Source organism: Peromyscus californicus, unplaced genomic scaffold (assembly GCF_007827085.1).
Source record: "Peromyscus californicus insignis strain IS unplaced genomic scaffold, ASM782708v3 Scaffold_8__1_contigs__length_139910024, whole genome shotgun sequence".
Taxonomy (NCBI): Eukaryota; Metazoa; Chordata; class Mammalia; order Rodentia; family Cricetidae; genus Peromyscus; species Peromyscus californicus.
This window is the reverse complement of record NW_026294606.1, coordinates 88,352,692-88,373,243: the sequence shown is the minus strand read 5'-3', so window position 1 is coordinate 88,373,243 and position 20,552 is coordinate 88,352,692. Positions and strand designations below refer to the sequence as shown.

The window sequence follows — 20,552 nt, the reverse complement described above, 5'->3', positions numbered from 1 at the left end:
CTCCCTGCGCCGCCCCTGTGCGGCCGCCCAGCCCCGCTGCGCCCGCGACCTTCACCCCGCGCCGCGCCCCCCGCGCGGAGTGCCAAGCGCGCCGTAATCTAATCTCTGCGGGCGGGCAGGGCCCCCGCGTCTCGTCATGGGCACCCAGGGGGTCCGGGCCCCGAGAGGGTGGCGGGTCCCGAGAGCCGGAAGGAGAGTGGCTGGGGGCGCGGCTCCGGCAGAGCCCGGCCACCTCGCGGCCTGCACCTCCCCCGCATCTCAGAGATGGTGCGGCGATAGGGCGGCCCTGATCTGGGCTCAGATAAAGTTTAAAATATTCCATTCTGCAAGTCCCATCCTGATAAGATCGCTCTGTCGGGACGGGCTGAAATTGTGATCTTATCTGGCGCGCTTGACTCTCCCAGGCTTTGTATCTAGAGGCAGAAGGAGAAAGACCTGGGAATAAGGGGTACCTAGGGCCGCGGGGCGGGCCGGCGCCCACCGCAGCGCTGTGACCGCAGAGCGGCGTGGCTGCGGGGAGTGAGGTAGTGGAGGCTGCTGCAGCCCAGGCGCTCGGCACTGACTGACCAAACCCCCTTTATCCGCCCCCCAACTCTGGAGTTTTCGATCTGACCTCTGCCTGCTTGGGGACATATGGAGGTCTGACCCACCAACTGCCCCGAACAACACCACGCGGGCAAATAGTGCCCTTGTGTGCCCATGGGCACCCTTCCTTCCACCCCCGCATCCGAGGGGCTTTTCTGAACCAGCCAGGGACCTCAGGGACTCGAGCGTCGTTCCTGCGTGCGTCCAAGTTTCTCGCAGGTCCTCCGTGGGCACTTTCCCGAGTAGGGCAGGCCCTGTACTCCTACATCATCACCCATGCCCCCACAATAGGAGCTTCTTGTGCTCTCTGGGCCACTAGGTTGCGGGGCCACTTGGCTGCACTAGGAACGAGTAAGCACACAGGAAGAGCTCCTCCCCACGCCACACCAATAATAACTTCGCGCTTCTCCCGACAGGGCGCGGGGCTTCCTCCCTGGAGCTTCCCCCTGGCGGGAGAAACAAGTCATTTGGGCTGCCCACGAGGTGACAAGGGAGGGGGGCATCCGGCTTCCCAGTTCCAGACGCCTGGCTGCCTCCTCTGCCCACATGACGCTGCCACCAGGACCCAATGTGCATTCCAGCCTGTGAGGGTGTCCCTACCACTGAGGTCTCGGGAGAGGGGGACGGAGGCAGGAATCTGGGTTCTGGTAACCCGACTCCCCAAATTCGAGCCGGACCTGTTTTCCGAAAGTCTCCTTCTATCATGTCAACTGAAGTATTAAAGCCACCCACAGGTCCCGATCTGTGCTGGTTCTCTGGTTTCTTTTTCCCCTCCTCCCCTGTGCGCCTCTGCCGGGTTCTGTTCTCGCGTGTATGTGTGTGTGCGTGAGCGTGTGTGTGTTTCAGCCTGATGAGAAATGCAGATAGCTAGGGCAGGGAGATCTCAGGTTGGGAACGGATCGCCAGCGCTGATAAGGCCGCGGGAGCCCAGCAGAGCCCAACCCACTTGGGTCAGCGAAACCCCGCACTCTGAGAACCGGGACCGGGACTGTGCAGGAGAGCCCCTCCGACCCCCTCACAGTACCCCATGACTGGAGCAGAGGAGGAGAGCAAGCCTGGGGGAGGGCGGGGCCCGGAGCTCTCTCTCTCTGTGCAACTCGTGGCCTGGGCTCCTCCTCCCCTAGCAGATCTAAACGCGTTAAGATGCGAACGTTGATTGTCACCAAGCGGCGGCGCCTGCCCGCCCGCTCTCTGCCCAAGGCCGTGCGTGAGGCCCTCGCAGCTGCGCGCCGGCTGCGCTGGCCTCACCTGTGGCGGGTCTCAGGGTGCGGAGGGGAAGCAGGCTGAGCTCTGGGGGCCGCCGCCCTCCACGCCCCCACCAAAGCAGGGTTGCAGCTGCCCGCGCCTCCGTGCGCCTTTTGTTCTGCGCAAAGATAGATGTGCCGCGCTGATAAGGCTTGCAACCGATGGCAGCCGCGATAGCGCTTCCATTTATTAACTTCAAACGTGGGAGAGGGGGGAGGGCGAGGCAGGAGCGCGGCCCTAGCCGGCCAGATGGCTGACATGATAGGCCGGGCCCCTGGAGGGGGCGAGGGGCAGGGTGTAGCTCGGGACCCTTGGTGCCCCGGCCCGCCAGCTCTCCTCCTGCCCAGTCGATGTGAGCTCTGATAAGGGGGGGCCTAAGCGCGGGCCAGTCCGCCCAATGGCGATTGCCAAGAGTGATAAGACGCCTTATCTGCGGCCACCAGGCCCCGCCGGGTTCGAGGCAACAGCAGTGTGGGGGCGTCCGGCGGCAGCAGGGGGCCTGGGCAGCAAAAGAGGGAACAACGGGGGGCGTCCATCTGGGACACTTTCCCAAACACTCTTAATCGGCAAGAAGTTGATCTTCCCCCTGCGGCCAGTGGTACAGTCCATCAAAATGAAAGAAAACTGACTTCGTGCTGCCTGCGGGGAGGGGAGAGAGAGAAAGGACACTCCTCCCCTCATTCCAATTAGGTTGCACTCAGAGGCCAGGGGCGGTTTGTCACCTGCGAAGGGTGGTTTCCCCTGAATCATGCTGGGTTGCTCTTGGTTCCTGGCAAGTCTTAGGTGTGACTCCCGTGGAGTTTATTGAAGAAAAACTCGAGGTGGTTTCCACTGACCTGACTGCTTTTGGGAAGCCCAGCAGGTACACATCCGGAGAGCTCTGTATAGATCTGCCTGAGCAGACAAGCGTTTATTGAGAGTTCGTTGGGTGCTGTGTGCAGTGGAGTGTTTTTTGTTCTCCTGTTGTATGCAGTTCTGTGTTATTGAGTACCTGCTGTATGCAAGCACTGACTCAGCTCTATCCACGGTATGAGGAAGGGAGAGAAGTGGGGAGGCACAAGCAGGCGAGAAGTCTGGGGTCAGGGTCGCTTCTCAGTAGCCGCCCTCTAAAGTGCCAAGAATAGGCCAGGCATGGTTGCACTTCAATGAATAGTAACCTGGCCTCAGTTTTCTGCTTTGGAAGACTGGGCTCTTTGGGGATGTGAAGAGCTGAAAGGCAAGATGCCAGTAAGTGAGAATGAAGTCAGGAAGGTACTGACATGTAGGGCTGGCCTCAGTTTCCCTCTTTGAAAAATAGGGCTGAGATAAGCACTCAGGGCTACAGGGAGTCCCCAGGTCAGGCAGGAGTCAGTGATCCCAGATGCTTAAAGACCTAGGTCACTGGGCACAGGCTTGGAGGAGGAGTCCCGCCTGGTGCAGCAGCCCTCTGTCTCTGAGGAGGTGTTTTCACACATTCTTACAGTTCAGTTAAGCAAATTATTGGTAGCCACAGGATGACTAATTTGCTCCAAGCTCAGAAGCCATCTGCCAACTCCTTCTAACACCTAACACCCACCCACAGGGCCAGTGGTGCTGACAGCAGGAGACAGCCCCATTCCCAGGAGAGACAGAGTGAAGACCCAGTAGGAGGCTGGGATTGAGCTGTATTTTATGGACACAGAGGGACTGTTTACACAGCATTTCCCACCCCCCTTGTAAGATAGGTGGTGCCTCTGGTCAGGCCCCTCAAGGGCTTTGGTGGCCCATGACACTTCCTGGAGATTCCTCTGCCTCCATGTCTGCCCTTTGTGGCAGTGTCTGTCATCCAGGGCTCAGTGAATGTGAGCTGCCTGCTCCGGTTTTGACCCTGCTGTCCCAAGCCCTGGTCATCAGCACTGGCCTGGTGCTTGATGGTCCTCTAAAGTACTAGAGCTCAAACATGGCGCCTATGCAGAGCGGTCCAAGGCAGGAGGCACTCCTTAAGGAACCCTTTCCTGACTCTCTGGAGCCCACATGAGGTCTCCATTTCTTGTGGGGCCTTCTGATCCCACCTGCCAGTGGCTATCCTACCTTCCTGGAGCGTGAGAGGGCAATAGGTGGACAGCATGGGCAAAAGACAGCAGCATCACTGGTCACGGATGACAACTAAGTGCTTACCCTATGCCAGGCCTGAAAGAACTTACATAGGCCCCATGCTCACCTCGTATCTCCAGGGAAATTGAGTGCTAAAAAATTAGCTTTGTGTCCCAGAAAGTAGTGAAGCCAGAGTTGGAAGTATGAAGTGGACACTGCCCCTTGCTGTTGGGACCAGGAACTCCATCAAGGTGTCTCACCATCCTCTGGCTTTTGCCTGCTCTCAGTCGCAGTCCTTAATTTTCACATCTGTACAGTGGGCCTATGGGAGGAATGGAGGCCTCTGCAGTCTTTTGCAGCTGCTCTTGCCATTCTGGTGCTCCTATCTGAGATGCTTCAACTCAAGGGCAGCCCCTGGGGAAGCCTCACCCAGCCCTACCCTGGCCTGAGCCCTGGACCCAGTCCCTCTGGCCCAGCCCCCCCGGAGGTCACAGGAACCCAGTATGGCACCGATTTAAGTGGGTCAGTTGGGGAGAAAGGAGGAGGAATGTGATGCCATTAATTGTGCCCCTTATCTCCTGTTTCTATGCCAACCAGACGGTCCCGGGGCTTGACGGCTCGTGAATAATACTCTAGGCCAGCCTATCTGCCATCGACAGGCCTCACGGAGGCAGCTGTTGCCTCCCGATTGGTATCACAAAACCCATGGACCCAGCCCACATAGAGCTGCCTGGCCATACTCAGGCCCTGGCTGGTTCTTGCCCACCTGCCCACCATCCCCCTGAGGCTGCCTGGAGGTGCCTATGGTCCCTGTTCCCATTTCACAGATGGGGACACTGAGACCACAGGCACACACACATTGCTTTACAGACCTCTTCTGGCTGAAGGTGTGGCAAAGTGAGGGACAGCAGCATCACTGGTCTTCAGGAATCATGTCATACATACCCCACTCTCTCCCATCTGTCAGGCCATGTGACCTTGGCAGGCCCCATCCCTATGAGGCTCACCATGTGTCGTTAGTGGGAGAGCCAGCCCATAAGTAAGAGCTCAACTGTCTGCAGGTTACAAGTGTGTACATGGCCCCTCAGTGGGGTAGAGGCAGCATAGTGGGGCTTGGGCTCCAGTAGAGTTATGGGGGCCCCCGTTCAGGCATCTTCAGCCTCAGTGCTTTTACAGGGCTGCTCTTACAAGCCTGTCTCAGTTGTGTACCATTCCTTGGGCCCCCCAAAGCCAGATGTTTGCTAGGAGGTTCTGCCCCTCTTATTGCCCATAGGACTGTGGGAAAAGCCTGTTAGGAGAGCGGGAACTTTGCTTTCCCATCCACAATGTGGGGGTGACAGTGCCTGTCTCCCAAAGCAGCTGTAGCCTCCCCCCTACTGCCCCCTTCCCTTCCCTCTCTCCTCCATCTCTTCATGTTCAGGTCAGGTCTGGTTTCCAGTCTGACTGAGACGGGACATCCCTGTTCCCAGGCTCTTTCCCATGAGATCTCAGCATGTTACATACAGGGGCCCTGCTCTTTGGCCCACAGTGTGGAATAGACGTAGGGTCCAGGTATCTTCCCTGTTACTGGCCAGCCTCTCCCTCCTGCATATTGGCACTGATTTGTCAAGGGAGCACCTGAACTGTGCAACCTCGGGGTGCAGCTTGCCTTCTGTGAGCTAGCGATTCCTTGTCAGAGAGGACAAGAGTAGAGCTTTCCGTGACCTTCCTTCACACACCTCTGTCCTCTTCTCCCCTCTGTGCTCTACAGTGTCCAGATCCAGGCAGCCAAGTGGAACCCCTGGATCTCCCAGGTTAGTGCCCATCTACAGAGGAGCTGGTAGTCTGGTGAGGGAGAGAAGGCATGGGCAGAATGGGGGAGCAAGGGGCCACCGGAAGGTCAAGAAGCTGTCCATGGCGTGCAGAACTGCCTGAACGGAGCCCCCCCCCCCCCATGTCTCAGCTGGCTGCCTCTACCCCACTGAGGGGCCATGTACACACTCGTAACCTGCAGGAAGCTGAGCTCTTACCCATGGGCTGGCTCCCCCACTAATAACACATGTGAGCATGGTGAGCCCCACAGGGATGGGGCCTGCCAAGGTCACATGGCCTGACAGGAAAATGCCCCTGTTCAACTTCACATGAGGATGTCTAGGCCCAGGAGCTCAGACCTGCCCTGACCAGGGCCCAACAAACCACAGGGGCTGCTGAGAGCCTAGGCAAACAGAAGCAGCCCATACTGGTGCCTGGTGATACCTGCAGTGCTGGCTAGGGCTGTCCCCAAGAGGCCAGAGACTACCCTTCCCCACCCTCCCCATTCCAGTTGTGCGTTCATCCTTCATATATGGCACTAACTTTAGGATACTCAGTTCCCAGCCCCAGCTTCTTCCCAGGGGCCTCATTCAGTGTCATCCCAGTGCTCGGCCAGCCTGGATTCTCTAACCTGAAGAATGGAAACAGCAGATCCTACCCTGTCCAGTGGTGTTCACCACTTAAGCAGGGGCAGTATACAGTAGGTACTTAAGGGACAGTGCTGTTCAGAGTAGACCCAGTCAAAGGGACCCTTGGTGGCATGACTCCCATCACCTGTGAACTCTAGGCTACAAGCAAGCCCTTGCCTAAAGCCAGACAGCCACAGACAGGTCCCCCATGGAGGGAGGCTCAGCCTGGCTTCTCAGGAGACCTATGTGTAAGTGGCCTCTCCTGCCTCAGTTTCTACTTGCAGAAAGAGCAATAAGAGCACCTCTTTGTTGTGGCCATAGGGGAGCTTGGAGGTGCACACTGAAGTGCCAGGTGGCTTGTTACCGGGTGGACACTGCCAGTCCTGTTGGCTTTGGTGTTGGCATATGCCAGAAGCCTGAGTGTCGTGTGCTGCACACGACCCTGGTGACCTTTTCCCACCCCTGTTATGAGTGAGAACATCAAGGCCTTGCCCAAGGCCAGTCAATACAGAAGCTGGGTCTGAGGCCAGGGTGGAGAGTCTCTGAGCAGAGATCTGTAACCCACAGTGTCAACCGCACCATCTTGCATGTCTCTGGGGCCTCTGCATGCTGGCTTTTCTCTTCTCCCTCCTCAGCAGTCCTCTGGGCAAGAATGTGGTACTGATGTTATGCAGAATTGGGTAGACACATCAGCAGCGCCCCCCCCCCACCGTCTCAAGTACCCCCTTGTCCTTTGCCTGCTTCAGCTGGCAGTGACCTCTAAGCCTCAGCTTCTGCAACTGTGAAATGAGTGTTCTGCAGCCTCTCTGAGCCAGTGAGGTATAGACTGGTCCCCATGCCTTGACCAAGGGCTGCAGTAGACGCAGCTGGTGTCACCCATCACTGACCATTACTGAGTGCTCCCTTGTACTCAGTACTTTCTCCTCATCTCTAAGCATCTCTCTAGGTACTTCCTTTGGTTGGGGTTCTCCCTTTTACCCAGAAGAAATAGAGGATTGGAGTGCTTTTTTTTTTTTTTTTTTTTTTGGTCCTTAAGAAATGGAGGATCAGAGATGCTGCCTCAGGGTCTCACAGCTATGTATGAGGTTCTCACTATGGAAAGAGAGCCTGCCTGGGATGGTATGCATAGCCCTGTCTGCTCCCACCATACAGGTGGGTGCACTGTACGGCTTTGGGGCCCTCGTGTGAGTCCCAACCTTCTGAACCTCAGTTTCCCTAACAACACATAGCACTATGATGCCTACCTGGTGGGAGACAAGGATTAAAGAGAACTGACAGAGGAGACATGGCCAGCAAGAGCCAGTGAAGAGGGAAAAGGGGCCATTGTCCCCTCCCTCTACTGCTGATGGCCCGTCCCCACGTGTCTGTAATTCTGTCTCCCGAAGACATCTTCTTGCCAGTTCCTCCTGACATCTGACTTCAAGCCCTATAGCTTTCCATCTGCCCTTAGGCTTATACTTGCCTCAGTTCCCTATTCTCTCACCCCAGGAGGAAAGAAGGAGGCCAGGGCTAGGGGTCTCAGATGGCTCTTTCCTGCAGAACTTCCTTTGCTGTTTAGGAACAAGGTATCCATCCCCACCTTGCTGGACTGCCCCCAGTGAGGGGCAGGGCCTACAGCTACCCCTCTAGGACCCCTGTGGTTTCTGGCACACAGAAATTTGTGATGGGAGAGGAAACTGGGGCTCCAAGCCCTGGGCACTACTGGTGTGGGTGACCCACCCAGTCTCCCCACACTCAGCTATCGCAGGTATGACTGTGAGCACATGCTGAGTGTGCCCCAGCCCAGCTTTGTGTCTACGCCCACCAGCCTGAATAGACCTGGGCTCAAGGCCCAGATGGGGAAACCAAGGCTTAGAAAGTTCCAGGATCAGATAGATCCCTGGGAGGGGGCAGCCACACCCATTTTCAAACCCAGAGTCCGAGGCTCTCAAGTGGGTCTCAATCACAGCCAGCTCTGGTCTCCACATTGTTCCCGACTGTGTGACTTTGGGCCACGGTTTTAGCAAAGATCAGCGCTGTATAGACTCACTGGGCCTCACTCCTCTGCTGCCTTTATGCCTCTTGCCTCCTTCCACTTCCTGGGCCACCACAGCACCTCCTGCCTTGGTCTTCCCCATTGAGTCCCATACCCAGCTTGACCAAGTACAGTTGCCCAGGGACAGGGGCACCCCAACACTCGCCTGGCAGCCTGGACAGTCCATGGGCACCAGGCCTTCACCCAGTTGGCCAGCCAGCCCTCTCCCGGAGCAGCCGCAACCCGGTCCTCCCTGCACTGCCTCTGGTCCCAGCCTCCTCCGGCGCAGGTTTCAGCTCCTGTGATAACTCGGAAAGTTGAACTGGCCCCATTACTGCACTGAGATGGTTGGCAAGATACGGCTCGATAATGGAGGAGATACCCACGTCTCGGTGGCCAGCGGCCTGGGCTCCCGCCCATTAACATTCCCCACCAGCGATCCGCGCTATCTCCTCTCCTTCCACTCCTCCCGCAGATAAGAATGGAAATTCTGACTTCATAGCTCGCTGATTAAAGTGTCTGGATTTCTTGATAATACACAGATAAATTATGTTTTTGAAAAGGAAGGTAGGGAGGAGGGCGGAGAGAAAGGGGCCCTAGAGGGGAGCCCTTGGCCGACTCTGAGGAGATGGCTCTCCCAGCCTCTAGGCCAGGCTGGTAAGTCACCAAATGTCCAGCCACTGAAACTGTGGCCAGACCCAGTTAGGTCCATCAGGCCCCACTCAGAGAAGACACTGGTACACAGATACCCAGGCCATAGTGTCCAGCCTCCAGAACTGGTGACAGCCCCTGGCACACACACACACACAGCTTTGGGCAGATCTCCATTCCAACGTGGCCTTGTTTGCCCAGCAGACATGGTGCCTCTGCAGCCTCACCAGGAAGCTTTGCCTGTGTGCCCTGCTGCCCTTCAGTGCCTGGTTAGACCATAGGTAGTTCAGTAAATGTCAAGGTGCCTATGCAAAGCCACGCCCACCGGCTGTGAGGGCTCTGCTCTGCAGCACTCAGAAGCCCAATTGGCTCCAGGCCTGTCTTCAGCCATCGTGCCTCCCAGCTCGGCCCAGCTGCCACTTGTGACAGGCGGCACCCAGATGGGACTCGGGTGCCATTGCAAGCTTGTCTGGATAAAGCTGCCTCCTTCAGCTGATCCGAGATTCTCGCTGATGGTGTGATGCGCCAAGATTAGGGCTGCGCCAGGCTAATCCTCCTGCTGAGGGACAGGTAAGGCAGCCATGGGGGAGTGAGGCACCTGCTGTGTGGGAAGAGAAACCAAGGCCTGTCAGCCCCAACACCTCTTGGGGCCGTGGCCAGGCCAAGCTGGCCCCCCTGGCAGGAAGCCCCTGTGAAAGGCCAGCTGGGCCCAGTGGGGTGGGAGCATTCAGCTCTGCCCCTGTCCTGTGTATATAAAATCACTCCTGAGAACTGAAACACTGGAATCCCAGAGGTGGGAAGGCCTGAGGAGGGCAGGAACTTTCCTGTGTGGTTCTGGGTCTTCCCAGGTATGTATGATCCCAGTGATGGCCATACTGAGGATAGCTATCATGATTGAGTTGTGTATATACTCTTGGGCTTATCCTGCCTATGACACTGAGTCCTCCCATTATCCCTCATTTCTCTTCTAATGACTCAAGGCTCAGAGAGGTTGAATAAATCGCCCAAGGTCACACAGCACAGGAGGCACTCTGACCTAGAGGCTCTGTCTAAATCTGAGTCTCCATCTATCTAAAGGTTCTGGGGTATTTGCAGAATAACCCCCCACACACAGCTCTATAAAGGGGCCTGGTCCCTCCACTTCAAAGGGAAGGAGTGGGTACAGAGAGGGCAGTGTTCAGCACTACCCAGCCCTATCCCTGGATCAGTGCAAATCGGTCTGGCTGGCCTTGAATTCAGAGACCCTCCTGTCTCTGCCTCCTGAGTGCTGGGATTAAAGACGTGCACCACCATGTCTGGCTAAATCTGTGTGTCTATGCTCTTGCTTATTGCTTGTTCTCATTTCATGTGCCCCACAGGCTCCTTTGGTGAGAAAGTTGGTTTGAGGGTCTGGAGAGGCAGCTGGGTCAGTAAAGCGCTCTCCACACAAGTGCAAGGACCAGCGCAGATCCCTATACAAAAGAGCCAGGCCTGGCAGTGTGCACCTGCAGCTCCCATGCTGAGCAGGCTGAGACATGCTGCCTGTGGGAGCTGCTGTAGCCCTCTAGGACAAACCGCTCCCACAGGACTCTGGGCTGAGGTGTCGGGCTCAGCGTTTCTGATTACCACCACCTGGATGATTCTAGAATGTTTGTCAGCCTGGGTCATGATCCCCACCACCACCAATCACCAGAATTTCATACCTGGAGTGTCACAGGAGTCACACACTGAACCAACCAACCCAGGGACATGAGAGGGGGTTAGGGGCTAGCCTACCCATCATCCTTCAGGCATCTCCTTATTCTGAGCCTCAGTTTCTAAATCTGTAAGCAGGGCTGTGGATACTAAGATTGCATCCCGCAGACCCTGGACCTGCTCCGCAGAACCTCAGCCATGTTTGCTGGTCACCCCATGGGCCTCATGCCCCCTAGCTGTGCCCACGTTGTGAGCCTCCAGGCCAGAGAGACGTAGCTGGGCTCTCAGTTCCATCTGCCCTGGCTGTCTAGGCACCTCACTTCCCTGGGTCTGGCTACCTCACCCATCAAACAAGGCAGTGGGTGTCCTTGCAGGTCCTTGTGAGGAGCTGATGAGGCAGAGCTTGGGGACCCTGGAATCCCGGCAGATAGGTACCTTAGGACCCCCGCCCTCCCAGGTGCTCCTCGGGGCCTGTGTCTCCCTTTCTGGCTGGTGCCTGAAAGAGAGAGGCCTCCTCCCTAAGCTCCACGGGTGTGGGAGGGATTGGGGTGGGTGTGTTCCGCCCTCCCAGGCCCCCAACAAAAAGAAGAAAGAAAAGGAACCTTGATAAAAAGAGCGATAGGCGCCCTGCGTGGAGGAGCCGCTATCGCCCCATCTATCTGCCTGCTCACTCACGGTTCTTTCCCTTATCTCACCCCTCCAAATGCCAGGAACAAAAGCGTTGCAGACTTACACATACTGCCAAGCCCATGGCCCAACTTGGGGCTGCCAGGAGAGATGGCCCCTACATCTAAAGGAAAAGTTAGGCCCCTCACTCTCATCATTTTGCAAAGGGAAGATTCAAATGGCCCATTCTGAGACATGGCAGCCGGGATGGAGCTGTCCAGGAGTGGACGCCTAGGGGTGGGGGAGGTCCCCATAGTACCCCTTGCATGTTGGCTCTGTGACCGTGCGTCAGGATCTTCTCTCTAAGGCACCCAGGATGGATTTAAGTTGTCCAGGATAGTTACAGTGAGGCCTGAGTGGAACCAGTGTTCCCCGTAAAGTTCCTTTCTGCCTGAATCTTCCTCAGATCATCCGGAATCTAATGCTTCCCACAACACCCCCTAGACTCAGTCCTACCTCTGCCTCCCACCCCTTCACCCCCACAAACTCCAAAGCCCTATAGATGTCTTAACTTCCTCGGCTCCTAAGAGAAGCACCACTGAGCCCCCCCACCCCCTGCAGAGCAGAACATAGGTTCCTCCCACCACTGTCCAGCCCCTGCTAGCAGCCAATGAAAACAGAGTGCAAATGGGCAGACCTGAGGCTCAGGCATTGGCTGAAGCTCCATGGAGAGGGTGCGGCCTTACCTTAAAATGAGTGTGCACCTGTCCAGCCTAGACCCACAGGGTGGAAGTCCTCCCAGGCTTCTGAACCTTCCTCAGGATCCTTGTGTTTGCCTCGGACAGGTTGACCTTTGAGTAACTTCTGTTGACCTCAGAGCCTAGGTCACACCCTTGGGTGCCAGGACCTGAGCATTCCACAAACAGTGCCGTCAGCTCCAGTGACAAATGAGAATGGGGAGGTGAGAAGTGGGGTAAGGACAGACAGCAAAGGCTGGCAGCTCCCCCTATCTCCCTCCAGACCCTGCTCCTGTTATTGTCACCATTTCCTCCTGCTCCCCAGTGACTTCCTGGGAACCTTGATGTCCAGGTCTCTGTGGCCCCGGGCTCTGGTGAGGCCAGATCTTGTGTCCAAGGTGAGATCACACCTTGGCTTCCTAATCTGTAAAACGGAAAAGAAACCTAGTCCCTCAGCCTGCCAGGCTGGTTTCTGGACCCCTACCCTGCCCCAGGCCTCGGTTACCCCACCCAAATCATGGGGCCATTCTGAATGCAGCAATGTCTAAAGTTGCTCATTCCATGCCTGTTTTTTTTTTTTTTTTTCAAAGCCGGTAGAGATGGGAACCTGACCTTGCCTCCATCCTCTCCACTCCTCAATATACTGTGTTGCAGAGTTGGACCCACAGTCACAGCAAGGGGTCATTGACTCCCACAGCACACTCAAGCCATAGGTGTGGTGTTTTTTAAAAATGTGAAAGTGCAAAATAATGGTGGGATAAGGTCCACCAGAGAGCTTGGACTGAGACCTACGGGAAGAAGAGTGAGCAGTGACCTCATGACCTCAGTCTTGGCCCCCACATTCTGGGTCTCTGTCACCTGTTTTTATAAAATGGGTGTGAGGGTCGGAAGCACATGACTATACGACACCATCACAAGGCCTTCCAGGGCCACCCTCAGTCTCTGCTGAAGGACTTCCTTCTCACGTGGGCAGCTCTGCCCTCCCCCAAAAGCACAGGGTGTCTATTGCTGGGTAAAGGCTACCTGCTTGGTTCCTAGATCAGCCTTGTCTGTCTCCGGAGGAAAAGGAAGGAGGGGTCAAGTCAGCCTGAGACGCTGGCATTACCACAGACAGAGAAGTCTGAGGGATCAGCCAAGTGCTACAGAGACAGGGAAGGGACCATGACTGGTGCACTGATGGTGTGGAAGCCCCACAGTGTGGAGAGCATTCTTTTTCTTTCTCTCTCTTTTTTTTATTTTTTCTTTTTTGGTTTTTCAAGACAGGGTTTCTCTGTGTAGCTTTGTGCCTTTTCTGGATCTCGCTCTGTAAACCAGGCTGGCCTCGAACTCACAAAGATCCGTCTGCCTCTGCCTCCCGAGTGCTGGGATTAAAGGCGTGCATCACCACCGCCCGGCAGCGAGAGCATTCTTGAATCAGAGATGGAGGGGCAGACGCTGAGCAGGGTTGGGTTGGATTGGGTGAGGGGTGTGTGGACGCCGATGGTGTTGGTGAGGATGTGAAAGGCACATAACACAGGGTCTCATGTGTGAGCAGGGCACTGAGAGGTTGGAGCACCCATAGTGGGTTTGGGCTAAGTGCTCAGAGCACTTTGCTCTGCCTGACTACCACAGCCGCTGTGGGCTCAAGGTGGGCTTGGAGAGGAGAGGGCCCAGCCCAGCCTGCTGAGTGGACGGCTTGTCACACAGGAGCCGTCTCCTTCTAAGCAGCCATCTGCCTCCATCCCTCTGACCCGTACCACGCAGCGACGGCTCCATTAGTGAAACCTGCTCACATCGCTCAGCTCTTATCACCCATCGAGAGAGAGAATCACTCCAGGCCTCAGCGCCCATCTCCACCGTTTTGTTTCCTCCTCTCTTGCTCGAGGCTCTGAGCTGTGGCCTCAGCCGCCCCTGCCTGGCACGTGGCCTCCACAGCCCCAGGTCCCATCCTGGCACAAGGCCCCCAGTCCACTCGCTGACCATCCTCAGGGTGCACAGCTCCAACCCCTGTGGTGTCCTGGGCCCTCCCCCATGCTGCCCCTCCCCCAGAAGCATAGGCCATGGGTTCCTGGAGTGAAACAATCTTGTGTAATCTATCAGTGGCTATCAGGCCCATCGAGGGGAGGGACGGGAGTGGCTGGGCCTAGAGATGGCGCCAACCTTTAGCGTTGATAAAGTTTCCGAGTTCAGCTGTGATGAATGTTGAGTAAGCGCAGGCCGCAGATAGGATGTGGACTTGGCAGGCCCGAGGCTCCGGCTGAAACCAATCTCTCTCTATCAGCCAGGCTGGGCTTTCTCAGGCCCCGGGCCCTCTTCCCTCCTCCTAGGCTCCCTTTCTGTCAGCCTTGCCCCACCCAGGTCCCTACCCCTGGGGACAGGGTAGGAGACCAACTTGCCGGTTAGATCTGGCCTGAGAGAGGGACCAGGCTCAGGCCAAGGGGAAGATCCTGAGGACCCTCAGGGTGCAAAGGCCCAGTACACACCCCACCGCCGCCGACAGGCCCTGCGTCCTCAAGTTTGGCATCTGGTGGTGCGGCTCACAGTACCCAGATTAAACCTTAGCTCCCTTCCAGGCCTTTAGCCCTGGGAGCTCAGCTGGGACTTTCTGTGCCCCCTCCCCGCCCTAGGCCTTCCTGCACACACTGCCTGAGGACCCTCCCTGGGTGTTCTCAGTTGTAGCTTAAAGGCCACCTCCTCTGAGAAGCCCCAGTACCCCCACATCCCCTGTGGACTGAGCCAGCCCTCCGAGGTACAGAGGCCTATATCCCTGTCTCCATCCCAGACTGAATGTCCTTTCTTGTCTGCACAGTCAGTCCCCAGCCTGGGATGGACCTTCCTGGAACTTCCTGATCCCTCCAGAGCCTCTCCATCCACTCCTCACCAAAGCTCTGTAAGGTCCGGTGTGGGCCCCTGAACCTTGCAGCCTGGCCAGCTCTCCATTATGTATGTCCCCGAATAACAGTGTGAGCAGCTACCCTGAGGCCCCGTGGTGGCTAGGATGGCTGCCTTCTGCCTCAGTTTCCTCGTCTGCCCATGGAATCAACATCCCTGCAGGGTGGTGCTAGAAAGGCTCTGACGACCCAAGTGAGTTGTTGAGGGCAGTGTGCTTGTGTCTACAAGGATCTGGGCGAACGGAGCCGAAGCTTCCAAAGATGACAGACAACCAAGGAGGGGGCAGGAGACATCTCCACAAAACAGTGTCCTGACTCCAACTGTGCCAGGAGCAGCTAGCAGAGCCCAGGCTCTGGCTCCAGGAACAGACATAGGGACCCGGGATGGACAGAAACAGAGGTGGGAAGGAAGATGTGAGGTCAAGGAGGGAAACTGAAGCCCAGCAAGGGTAGAAGCAAGACCTCAGTCCTGAGAGCCTCATGGACCTGTACCTGTATCTGAATCCTTCTCAGTAACTCTAGGCAAGGCCATCCCTGCTTCTCTTCACTATGAACCAGGATTAGGGGGCACTGCAGAGAGACCTTGTTACTCTGTGCCTCAGTTTCCCACACTTAAAAGCAGGGTAATGGCAAATTGGAGAGCTAATAAGAGTCAAGTGCCAGTGGAATTAGAGTGTTCAGAGCTCCAGCAGCCCTTTCTCGGTCCAGGGGCCTGGCCAGAGGCCCTGGCACTGTCTCTGGTCACTTGAAGTACAAGCCGGGGGTGCCTGGGTCCCACACGGACTAGCCAAAACAGCAACAGGCCAGAGCTTGGCGTAGTGAAGCCCACCACATTCTGTTAAGTCAGAGCTGGTTTCTGTGTGAGGGCTGGAAACAGGAGTGGGAAAGATTTCCAGGAGGGGAGAGCAATGCCCTGGGTGGGTTCACAGCTTCGTGAAGCCCCGGGCCTTCTGGGGACAGGCAAGAGAAGGTGACTGACATCAGAATTTTCAGTGACTCCTTTTAAACTTTTTGGAACTAACTTGACCTCAGGTCACCAGAGTGTGCTTTTCACAAGGCAGGGTCACATAGAGCCCTGTATTTTATCTGGGCTGCGTGCCGCCCCCATACACCTGTTTGTTTCGTTTGTTTGTTTGTTTTCAGTAAAGATCTATGCCTTTAAAAGCTAAGCAGCAGGGAAAGCTTGTATTTGATGGTGTGTGAATCATATCTCAATAGGATCTTTTTAGTGTTTGAATGCTGAGGTCTGTCTGGACCCGTGTTGACTAGATTGTAGGTCCTGACCCTCCATCAGACCCCCTATTTGGTGCCTCTGTAAGACCACCCAGTGACTAAGAAAGGCATGTATCACCTTCCAGGATGTCCTGAGCTCCAAGTCCATGCCAGGTGGGGTAGGCCTTCCTGATGCTTACAGCCAGGCACAGAAGCAGTCAGCAGGTCAGCCACCTAAGACCACAACAGGGTAGAGAGAACCAGACAAGACACAGAAGATCATAGGGCTCAGACTCCTCAGAAAGAGATGTGAGCTCCCCAGCCCAGGGTATGTGGGAGTACCCTCTGTGATATGCTGGGTGAGAAAGTCTGCCTGTCCCATCCCATATCTGTTCAATCCCTGTGCCACCCATGCAGTGAATAGTCCAGGTTGCAGGCTCAAAAAATGGTGAACTCTGGCTGCAGCCCCAGCTTGACTCTGATCACTGGGAACCCCAGGGGTCAGACATGCTCCCCGTTGCTGGAGCAGGGTGTGTACTCAAGTGAACAAGCCATGCTATTTGGCCAACACTTTTGTGACCAGCCTAGTTATAGGCAGTGCCCCCTCCGGGCTCCGTATGATGGCGTACTTCCAACAGCGTCCTCATCCCAGCCACCACCGTTGTGTACCGCCTCTTCAGCACCTCCCCAGGGGCATCCTGAGTTGAGGCTGAGGTCAAGGTTGAGACAGACACTGAGCTTCAAGTGGCCCTTTACCCTTCCCAGGCATGCTGAACACCCGCCAAGCCTTGAGGGCCACACAGATCTCTGACCTTGTAGTGTGCAACCTAATAAGCTGGTGGGACCAGAAGAGGCAGCCCACCGCACTGGGTGTGGGGACTCTGAAGGAGAAGAATCCTCGAATAGACTGAGGAGTGCCATAGGAGGCTCAGCAGCCACTCAAGGGCAGGTTTGGGCACTGGTGACAGATACCCTACATGGAAAGCATGTCAAGTGGGCACATGCTGAGGGGCCTGGGCCTTCTCTCACTGGCAAGACAACTTTGGGCCATGTCCAAGGTGTATGGCTGGAGGTGAAGGGGACTCCGCTGTGAGAGCCCTGCTCTCCTGCACTGTACATAATATGGCCTGAGGTGATCCTGAGGATTTGAGGCCATGGGGTCAGAGTCCTCTCCAAGGTTCTTCAACCGGCCCCATCAATGCTCTTCGACAGGGGTATTGTCAGGCTATTAGAGCTGAAAGTGAAGTCAAGTCTGTCTGAGGAGCTTGGAGTGTGTAGCAGCCTGCAGCTCTGGGATGCCATGTGCCTCAGTTTCCATGCCTCAGCATTGGCTGGATCAGAATCCCTACTTAGATGGGGCCTGGACTCCACCTCGTCCTGCTGACCAGGACCCACTGTCACAGGTCATGGTGGCTGCTAGCCAGGAAGTAAGGCTTTAGACCTTAGACTTGAGATGCAGGCCCGGAGACTCTCTGGCTGTAGTCCCCCACTGGGCTGAGTCCTGTGAAGCTAAGCTCCCTAAATTTGGCCCCTGAGGGAGGGCAGGGCTATCTTGCCGCCTGTCTGTCCCCGCCATGGCCCTAGCTGCCCGCTGTCCGGTGGTGGGAAAGTCTGTATCTGTTGCTATTTTCTCCCTGCTATCGGGGCCTTATCTGGCCACTGGGTCCTGCTGGAGGCCAGGGTCTCCCTCCTGGCAGTGCCAAGCCATTCCAGTGAGGTGAGGAGGCTAGGCCTCTACCAGCCAAGATGGGAGGGGGCTTCCTATTCCTCCCAGTGCCCCCCTCCAGCCCTGAAAAGAACAGCCGTTGTCACAGTAACCCCAGGCTGTGCTCCCAGCCTTTATCCCATATGGCTGTGTGGACTCCACCCAAGAGGCTGCCCCTCATTTTCTATGAGGGAATATTCGGTCCTGCTTTGCCTGGTGTGCACTGCCCCTCTACCCCACTCCTTCCTCCCCGGCCCCCTGGCAGGGAGTCTCTTCCCTCGTCAGTCCTTGCCACCTCCTCCGGGAATCCTCCCCTCACACCTCTCCCCCTCCTGCCATGCTCACTGGCACCTTTCCTCCTTTGGGGAAAGAAGTTCCGTCACTGCTTTGTCTCCAGCTCCTGGTCCTGAATCTGGCACAACAAGGGCATGGGAAAGGTTTGATGGGTGAATCAGTGAGTGTGTAATTAGATGAAATTAGGACTGAGGCTGTCTGTTCTCTGGGGGGTTTGCCTGGGATCCTTCTCTGATCTCTGTTGCCCAAGGATGGGCAGGCAGCTATTCCAGATCACCTGTGTTCCATCTATAGGAAGAGAGGAAAGAATCCCTGGGGGATCCTAAAGAAAGGACCCTATGCCAGGCAGGCTCCAATGGGCCTCGGTCCGTGACTCCTGCTGGGTTTGGGGAGGTGGGTGCTGCTCCGGTTTTTACAGTGGTCCCCATCCCCATGTGGTGGTCTGCAAGGGTCTCACCCAGGAACAGAATCCTAACCTGGACCATGACAACCCTCCTTGCTGCCTGGGGGACACAGACTGGGGGATTTTATCCCTCTTCCAGAACCTGCAGGGACCTCCATGTGGTGATTTCAAAATGACCACCACCACCCTTCAGTGCAACTCGTCCAAGCTGAGAGAGGGCTGTACTCATCCTTGCATACACAGGGACCTGGAAGGGAGTGGGCATCAGCCTGCCACACAGAGCCTGTCTCCATAATTCAGTTTTAAAGCATGAAAAAGGGAGTTGATGAAATTCCACTATCAGCTCTGAGCCAATATGCAAAATATCTCACCCCCAATCAAATAGCTATTATGTTTTCATTCCCAAGCGGCGTCCGGCTTAATGAGCAGGAGATGGATGGGCGCTTGGGCATCTGCTCCTTGTGATAACCAAGGGGCTTGGGGCACTATGGGGGCTGCTCCCAGTACTGTCCTGACTGTGGGTGACCACCACGGTGGCCTGTGGATGCCACTGAACAGAAGTGCCGTCTTGTGCCCAGACATCTCCAACCTGGGCAGTAGCCAGGCAAGAGGGCTAGCGTCAGCTTCACTATGGGTAATGGGAGGTGTAGTTTGAGACAGTGCTGAGGAGACAGCCTGTCTGCTCAGATCCTAATGTTGTCCAGGTTCCTTTCTCTCCATGCACCATCCCCTTGCCTTTTCCTTGAGGATCATGAGCAAGTTGCTCTGCCTTAGTTGGATGGGCCTCAGTTTACCTGTCCATAAAGTGGGTGCAACCCAGACTTCCCACTGGGGGATGTTAGGCACTTTATGGAAATGGAATTTAGATAGGACTGGCCTTAGGTTCCCCACTCTACACCCTCACTGTTCTTTGCCCCAATTCCCATGGGACCCAGTCTGGCTCACATTACATACTCTGTATTTCCTCTACATACCAAGATCTAGCCCAGCATGAACCCTCTGTGCCTTAGTTTCCCCATCTGAGAGAGGACTGGAAGATGACCTCACTAAGCTATGTAAGCGAGAGAGGTTAAGGAAGGACATTTGTGAAATGCTGAGCCAAGGCCCCTTGTACACAGTTTGTGCTTAATAAACCACTTTCCCCATCTCCTGGTCGTGCTGGGCCATTGGTGGCAGTAACCAGTGACAGCTGGTGTTTGCAAAGCACTGGCCCCCAGCACCCTAAGCTGCACTCTGATAGTGCCAGCAAGCCGTCCTGGGAGGCTGCAGCTGTGAGAGTTTCCATTCATAGCTGAGGAGATGGAATACAGAGAGGTAGAGTGGCTTGCCCAAGGTCACAGAGCAAGGACACATTTTTATCTGTCATTCTGCCTGTTGGGGATAGTGAGGGTTCCCAGAGGGACCCTGGCATACGGCATCCTAGGGAGGGACAGTGTCCAGCCATGGTCCATGGAGACCCCCGACGTACAGGGCCACCTTGCTTCTTTTCTACTCTCCACAGCCCTTATGGGGCCAGGTGTACCAGAGGGCCCAGTGCCTGCTTCAGCTCCGTTAAAGCCAACTGAGGGCTCAGAAGGCCATAGCGGCTCCAGGCAGAAGTGCCACATCCCATCTGTGGGCTCTCTCTGTTTGCCAGTGGCGATTGTCTCCCTGCATTATCATAGCCATTTTAATTGTTCTGGAACGGAATTAACAACATCAGAATGAGCCGTCTTGCAGCCCGGGCTTCTTTCTCCACGCTCATCCACAAGGCTTTGTGAGGAGCGCTCGCCTTTGTTCTTGTAAATGGAGGAACATCCCAGCTCCAGGCGCCTGGGTGTGGGAGAGCCACCTGGGTGGGCACCAGGTTGGGCTCCATGACCTTACTAGGGAAGAATGTTTCTGCTTGTGCCCCCTCATTGGCCCAGCTCAATTTCAGTCCCAGAGTTGCTGAGAATGGGCTTCATCCCATTGCTGAAACAGGCTGCTGAGACTCCAGGTGGCTTCCAGCCCCTGGAGAGGCATGGAACTCCCACAGAGGGATGGGTGCATGAGCCTAGGCAGGGAAGTCTCCAGTGCCCTGAAGGATGGCTCCGCTCAGGGTG

General features: G+C 56.1%; 1 protein-coding gene across 2 annotated transcripts in view; it reads left to right on the top strand.

Moving 5' to 3' along the window:
• The window catches only part of Zfpm1 (zinc finger protein, FOG family member 1), a 60,826-nt gene that overhangs the window by 704 nt on the left and 39,570 nt on the right, over positions 1 to 20,552 (top strand). The gene's annotated exons all lie outside the window — the stretch shown is intronic.